The 8,590-nt window shown below is 39.6% G+C and overlaps 1 long non-coding RNA gene across 1 annotated transcript; it reads right to left on the bottom strand.

Moving 5' to 3' along the window:
• Positions 1-360: 360 nt before the first annotated feature.
• LOC147027410 (uncharacterized) lies at positions 361-5,773 on the bottom strand. Its single transcript, XR_015057031.1, has 3 exons — positions 5,515-5,773; positions 1,409-1,468; positions 361-774 (listed from the first exon to the last, which is right to left on the bottom strand). It is a non-coding gene; the product is annotated as an uncharacterized LOC147027410 (long non-coding RNA).
• Positions 5,774-8,590: the final 2,817 nt, after the last annotated feature.

Genomic DNA, 8,590 nt, shown 5'->3' with positions numbered 1-8,590 from the left:
CGAGAAACTGTGGTTGCAGACACACACACACACACACACACACACACACACACACACACACACACACACACACACACACACACACACACACACACACACACACACACACACACACACACACACACACACACACACACACACACACACACACACACACAGCTGGAATTATAGGTAGATTGAGGAGTATCGGGATGTTCATCAGACTTTAGGTAGTTTGAGTATTGATGGGTGATTGTGTACGGAGTGCCGTTGGTGGGGGTCTTGTCAAGTGGGGTTGTGTGGTTGCTGTGTGTGTTTTAACCAAGCCCACGCCCCCTCCCCAGAGGGGAAGAAAAGGGGGAAAAAAGACAAATACAAAAATACCCCTAATTTTTTTTTATTATTATTTCATTGATTAAAAACATTTTTTATTTCATTGATTAAAAACATTTTTTATTTCATTGATTAATTTCATGGAGTGTCGATTGGTTGGTGTGGTGTTCACGCAGGCATGATGAGCAGAATGGCCCCCCACCTGTGTTGGATTTCCTTGTTATTCATTGTTAAATCTCAGGACCCTCTGGAAAGGATGAATCATGATCTTCTTAATCTCTCCAAACTGAAAGAGTAGATCTAGGTTATTCTGGATAATGGGATCCATTTTACTTTAGCCCACAGGGTACTTCCCGAAATAAATTTCTTCTGAGGCTTTCTTGGTCTTCCCCAGCTCCAATTCCTTCTCCATATCCAACTTCTTCTCAATCTTCCTTTCCCCAAAATCCCTTCACTTGAGGTCTGCACCAGAAAAGGGAAAAAGACATAAGACAGTTTACGGAGAAGTACAGCACACGGGACCGGGTAAAGGGCCGTGGTACTCCAACCTGCACAACATCCTCACAATCAGCACCGACACTGCAGTGTTACTGTTCCATAATTTTCGTGTCAAGGAGTTCCTGGAATTGAGAAACTAATGGTTTACATTGACACCAGCAAGCGCACACCTGCAGGTGCACCTGTCCACAAGTGCACACACCTGCCTGTGCACACCACCATTTTTAAACACCACATATCTTCATGGAAAGCTTGACCGTGTGTTACATATAGGACTGCAGGACAAACCCCAAGGAACAAACTCCATCCTACAACACATTCCCTTATTATTACCTTGATGTACCTTCGCCAAGCATTGTGGGAATGAAGCGTTCACAAACTGGAAAGGTCTAAATGAGTACAAAGTGATCATCGGAGTGGTGGATATAATGGACGTATCGAGTTAAACATTCTGTGTGTTACTCCACGCACACTCATGACTGTGTAAAGGTTCCATGAACATTTGATAAAACATTCCGAGTTGATCATGTGAAATTGATTTGTGAAATCATGTTTAAAATGAAGATCCATCAGGTAAACACCACAAAGGGACACTTACCGCACTGGGTAGGTAAGAGTGAACGTGCATGGTGGTGCTTGGATTGTCAAGGTTTGTTCTCTGAAGAACACACGAACAAATGAATGATTATGGTCACGTGTTGGTAAAGGTAAACAGTGTTATAATAACACAATGTGCTCTCAACCATCTGATTTTAACCAAGTGGAGTTCATTCACACAAACATGATTCAAATATCACTTGAACTTGTGTTTTTGTTTTATTCGAATCCCAGATACCATATGTTTGTTCATTGTCTCCTGATGTTCTTGTGATTCATGTAAAGTACAATGAAGTTTGATAATGTGTTCGTCCTGCACATGATGTCCGTGTGAGTCCATCCACGAGTCTTAGATCAACATCAAAAATACCAATCGTAGAAGGTTATTGCTGATTGGCTGCACAGAGGGAGTGATGATTGATTTGCTGTCCGACTTTGTACTGTGTGACAATTGATTGGCTGTTTTGTATGATGATTGATTGGCTGCACGGAGGGATGATGAATTATTTGCTGTGCAAGTATGTCGTGTGATAATTGATTGGCGAGAGTATTATCATTGATTAGCTATTGTGTGATGATTGATTCACAGTGTTGTGTAATAATTGATTGCCGAAAGTGTGATGATTGATTAACTATGTGGTATTATGATTGATTCACTGCAGAGTGATGAGTGAGTCACGATGTTGTGTTGTGATTGATTAGCTGCATTGTGATGATTGATTCACAATGTGTTGTTATGATTGATTGGCTATAGTGTGATTATTGATTCCCTTTGTAGGATTATGATTGATTATCTACATTGTGATAATTGATTAGCTGCAGTGTGATGATTGATTCGCTGCCGTGTGATTATTGATTTGCTTTGTCGTATTATGATTGATTAGCTATGGTGTGATTATTGATTCACAATGTCGTATTATGATTGATTAGCTGAAGTGTGATTATTGATTTGCTATGTCGTATTCTGATTGATTAGCTATGGTGTGATTATTGATTCATAATATCGTATTATGATTGATTAGCAATAGTGTGATTATTGATTCGCGATGTAGTTGTACGATTGATTAGCTTGTGTGATGATTGATTAACTTTATAGTATTTTGATTGATTGTGTAGAGTGTGATGATTGATTAACTTTATAGTATTTTGATTGATTGTCTCGACCAGCGTTTCTCAACCTTTTTACCCTTGTGGAACCCTTGAAATTGTTTTCATGTCTCAGGGAACCCCTGCATACAAATTATTATATACCATTATTAATATCGAGCTCTTTTATATTTTTATCTTGGTTCACGTGGTAAATATAATGTTTTTTTTCGGATACCTGGTTTAAGAAAAAAATGACCCCCTTTTTGTCAAATTTATTGGCATTGAGACAGATCACGTCATCATTGGTGACGTCATCACGTACAGGCCGTGTGCCGTGTGCCGTGTTCAATGACGAGGCGTTATTCCGGGCGTCCATCGCGCTTCGTGGTTGTTATGGTTGTTATAATATAACATTCCCTATGGTTGTTATAATTGCAAATAATATAAGAGGTTGAAGCCTCTATTATAATAACCAAGGAGTTTCCAACAATATGCCGTACGTGTATAGTGAAATTACGAATATTAAATCAAACAAAAACTACCTAAAAATACATTAGCCTATTTATTACTGTTTCTCACAGAACCCGAGGGTTCCGGGGAAGCCCGGTTGAGAAACACTGGTCTCGAGTGTGATGATTGATTCCCTTTGTAGTATTATGATTATTAAGCTATCGTGTGATGATTGATTCACTATGTAGTATTATGATTGATAAGCTATCGTGTGATGATTGATTCACTTTGTAGTATTATGATTGATTAGCTCCAATGTGATGATTGATTCACTTTGTAGTATTATGATTGATTAGCTACAGTGTGATGATTGATTCACTTTGTCGTATTATGATTGATAAGCTATCGTGTGATGATTGATTCACTATGTAGTATTATGATTGATAAGCTATCGTGTGATGATTGATTCACTTTGTAGTATTATGATTGATTAGCTCCAATGTGATGATTGATTCACTTTGTAGTATTATGATTGATTAGCTCCAATGTGATGATTGATTCACTTTGTAGTATTATGATTGATTAGCTACAGTGTGATGATTGATTCACTTTGTCGTATTATGATTGATAAGCTATCGTGTGATGATTGATTCACTTTGTAGTATTATGACTGATTAGCTATCGTATGATGATTGATTGACTTTGTAGTATTATGATTGATTAGCTACAGTGTGATGATTGATTCACTTTTTAGTGTTATGATTGATAAGCTCTCGTGTGATGATTGATTCACTTTGTCGTATTATGATTGATAAGCTATCATGTGATGATTGATTCACTTTGTAGTATTATGATTGATTAGCTATCGTATGATGATTGATTCACTTTGTAGTATTATGATTGATTAGCTACAATGTGATGATGGATTAACTTTGTAGTATTATGATTGATAAGCTATCGTGTGATGATTGATTCACTTTGTAGTATTCTGATCGATAAGCTATCGTGTGATGATTGATTCATTTGTAGTATTATGATTGATAAGCTATTGTGTGATGATTGATTCACTTTGTAGTATTATGATTGATTTGCTACAGTGTGATGATTGATTCACTTTGTAGTATTATGATTGATAAGCTATTGTGTGATGATTGATTCACTTTGTAGTATTATGATTGATAAGCTATCGTGTGATGATTGATTCATTTGTAGTATTATGATTGATAAGCTATCGTGTGATGATTGATTCACTTTGTAGTATTATGATTGATAAGCTATCGTGTGATGATTGATTCCCTTTGTAGTATTATGATTGATAAGCTATTGTGTGATGATTGATTCCCTTTGTAGTATTATGATTGATAAGCTATGGTGTGATGATTGATTCACTTTGTAGTATTATGATTGATAAGCTATCGTGTGATGATTGATTCACTTTGTAGTATTATGATCGATAAGCTATCATGTGATGATTGATGAGCTACAATGTGATGATTGATTCACTTTGTAGTATAATGATTAATAAGCTATCGTGTGATGATTGATTCACTTTGTGGTATTATGATTGATAAACTATCGTGTGATGATTGATGAGCTCCAGTGTGATGATTGATTCACTTTGTCGTATTATGATTGATAAGCTGTCGTGTGATGATTGATGAGCTGCAGTGTAATGATTTATTCACTTTGTAGTATTATGATTGATGAGAAACAGTGTGATGATTGATTCACAATGTAGTATTATGATTGATTCACTCTGTCGTATTATGATTGATTCACTCTGTCGTATTATGATTGATTCACTCTGTCGTATTATGATTGATTCACTATGTAGTATTATGATTGATTAGTTATCGTATGATGATTGGTTAGCTGCAGTGTGATGATTGATTCACTATGTTGTGTGATTATTGATTGATTAGCTACAGTGTGATGATTGATTCACTCTGTCGTATTATGATTGATTCGCTGCAGTGTGATGATTGATTCACTATGTTGTGTGATTATTGATTGATTAGCTACAGTGTGATGATTGATTCACTCTGTCGTATTATGATTGATTCGCTGCAGTGTGTTGATTGATGAGCTATAGTGTGATATATAATTGATTCGTGACAGTGTGATTATTGATTCACTATGTAGTATTCTGATTGATGAACTGCCGTGTGATGATTGATTCACGATGTAGCATTATGATTGATTAGCTACAGTGTGATGATTGATTCACTATGTTGTATTCTGATTGATTAACTCTTGTGTGATGATTGATTTGCAGCACAGTGTGTTGATGATTAATTGGTTGTGCAGTATGATGATCGATTAGCTGTTCAGTATGATGATGATTAATTGGTCATTCAGTGTGATCATCGATTGGCTGTACAATATGACGATTGGCTTTGTTGTATTGTGATGATTGAATGGTTATATATTATGATTTTCTGTACAGATTTTGCTAATTTGAAGGGAACACTTTAAATTCACAATTTAGATGAAACTGGTCTGACGTTGTGAGACAATCGCTCGATATCACGTACACACCTTTAATTGATGTCTGCGGAACAGACTCACCTGTTGGCGATGCATCGGTCGCTGATCTTGCCATGATGCACTGTCGTTTCGGTGTTTTTGTCCGTGTACGAACGTGCCACAGACAAGGCACAACAATGCAAGTTGCAGTAACGCCATGATGAGGGACAGAAGACCCAGATAGTAACAGAAACTCGGAGAAACTGAGTTGGATTTGTGACAGGTGAACAAATACATTAACGATGAGGAAGAATGTGAGTGAGAATGAGGGCGAGGAATGTAAAAGCTGCAATGACAGAGTGGTTGGGAGGGGGATGCAGATAAGGCAGTTTGTAATTTCTAACCGTGGTTTATAAAGCAACCTCGTGGTTTTGATTTTGGAACAACTTACACATTCCCCCCCCCCCCCCAAGGTTGTTCAACTTCAGTTTGGCAACAAGAAATTAACATTCTTCTTAATTTTGGTTTATTAGCGTTTGGGAACTCTAATATACCGTGTCTTTGATTTTACCTTCCTCACAGTGTGATCTCTGATTGCTCTTTTTGTTGTTGGTGTGTTTATTTGTGTGTTTGTGTACAAGGATAGACATTCCAAGGACTGGGAATTTAATCCTGGTGATAAGGGTTTGGTATTGCTTCCAATTCCTGGTAAAACATTCCAGGCTAGGTATTTTGGACCATACCTCATTGAAATAGAACTTGGTGAATGATTATGTCGTGCAAACTCCAGGTGAACGCAAGCAGAGGTGACCGTCACATCTATATGATCATATATTGTTGTTGTGCCGGGTTCGGTGGTGAGGACGACCGCAAGATGGGGCAGATGTAAGGCCGTCTCCCACCAAACACCCGGAATTGAAGGTCGTCACCCCAGATAACTCCGGAGTCGAAGGGTCGCTCAAAGGACCGTGGTCGCCAATATTTTGACGGCGTGAGGTAGGGTTTATTTGTCTATTCCAATTTACCTAAGTACTCACGCCATCTAACTTCCGGGGAAGCCACACCCTCGGCCGGCTTTGTCCGAACTGAGTCGCTGTTACCGACTCAGATCTGGCGTAACTGAGCGGGAATTACCAAAGCCGCGCCAGTCCAAATGACAATTTACAGCACAAGCGGCCTTACTAATTCTCAAGGCCGAACCATACTGGGTCAATGAAAGAAAGACAACGAACTGGAACATTTAACACGGGATTTATTTACAATAATCGGGAAGGGAGACACAGAGCAGACTTGATTACGAATAAGAAAATGCAGACAAATGTACAATGGCAATTACTTAAACGATTTCTACTTATCAGACTGGCCACAGACAGACACACACACCCAAAAAGAAATGGACCTTGTGGGTCTTTATTCGGCCCTTCAGCTCGGGAGGGAAGGCGAGCTGAGGGTCAGAGTCTGGCCGGGTACCTGGCCGCCTTGTGCGGTTTCTTCGACACGCACTTCTGGAGCTCGGAGTCCGTGGAAGGGAACGGGGATCCCAGCTCGAGCGCTCCAACATCTGGCTGGGACGTGGTCAGCTCTGAGGTGATCTCACCCCCGATTGGGCGAGAGGAACATTCCATCTGGCTGGGGCGGGGTCGGCTCTGAGGTGATCTCACCCCTGATTGGACGAGGGGAACATTCCATCTGGCTGGGGCGGGGTCGGCTCTGAGGTGATCTCACCCCCGATTGGACGAGGGGAACATTCTATCTGGCTGGGGCGGGGTCGGCTCTGAGGTGATCTCACCCCCGACTGGACGAGGGGAATACCCCTTCCCGCTGAGGCGGAGTCGGCCCTGCGGTGCTCTCACCCCGCCTATGTCCGTGGCCTCGAACATGTGCGTAATGGCGCTGAAGGAGTGGAGGGGGATTTAATGTAGAAGACTAACTCGAAAGAAACTTGCTGCGCACACATAAAATTCCCATGAGACATAAGGGAGGGATTATAACTATCCACATATACTTGATGAGATAACTGAATTCTGGGACTGCTGACTGTCTGTGTGCAGAAGGCTTCCAAATTCGTAACAATATCATGACAGAGAGCAACCAGAATGTGTGATTTCAGTCTGACCTGCTTTACCTGAAGTTAATGCACAGAAGCAAATTGAGATGTGTGATGAAGAGAAGGTTGACCACATTAGGGACAACGGTTGTCCAAGGCTGCAGAATACAGAGGTGTTATCAAAAATTACCAACATTAAATTACTTACATGAATTAAAAATCACACTCAGATCAAAAATTGTCATTTAACGTCCGAACAGGAGGTTCAAGTCTCAGACTTAATGACTGTCTTTGCCCACCTGTTTTTGGAGCTATCTGGCTGTACCGACTTTGTACATTACAACATGGAGGTTTGAGATGCTCAGTCAGTAAAACAGAATCCTGTAAAGCAATAACATCTGAACAAGAAGGTTGTATACATGCTCGAAAATAACATCGTTGAACACAGTGACAATGAATGGAATTCACCCTGTGTCCTGGCACCTAAGCCAGATGACGATGTTCATTGTCGCACGAATTTATAACGGGTTAATGCAGTGACGAGAACGTATTCTTATCCAATCCCTTGGAGTGATGATTACATTGAGATGATTGGTCAAGCCAAGTTTATAAGCAAATTTGAATTACTAAAGGGGAATTGGCAAATTCCTCTTACTGAACAGCAAAAAAAATTTTGGCTTTCATCACACCGAATGGAGTACACCAACATAAAGGTCTTCCTTTAGGCCTAAAGAATGGCCCTGCTACATTTCAACGCCCCATTAATGACCTTTTCATAGATTTTGAGTGGGTTGATGCTTCCAGTTACGATGTCATCATTCATTCCATGATTTGGGATGATCATCTTTAGAGAATCGTGCTTTCTTTGCAACATTTACTGAGGCCAAACTGACGGTGAATTTGGTAAAATCTGAATTTGCTGAAGCACAGGGAGTGTTTTTAGGTCGTGTTGTAGGTCAGAGTTAAGTTCAGCCAGTCAAAGCAAAGGTGGAAGTAATTGATAAATTAATTGCACCGAAAGGTAAAAAAAAAACAGAACTTATGAGATTTCTGTGTGTGGCAGGATGCGATTGGAGATTTTGTCAGAAATTCTCTGATATTATGGTTCTTTGACGAATTTACAAAGTAAAA

Source organism: Eptatretus burgeri, chromosome 4 (genome assembly GCF_056783735.1).
Source record: "Eptatretus burgeri isolate ZD-2024b chromosome 4, Ebu_testis_v1, whole genome shotgun sequence".
In the NCBI taxonomy this organism is placed as follows: domain Eukaryota; kingdom Metazoa; phylum Chordata; class Myxini; order Myxiniformes; family Myxinidae; genus Eptatretus; species Eptatretus burgeri.
This window is presented reverse-complemented; position numbering and strand designations above follow the sequence as displayed.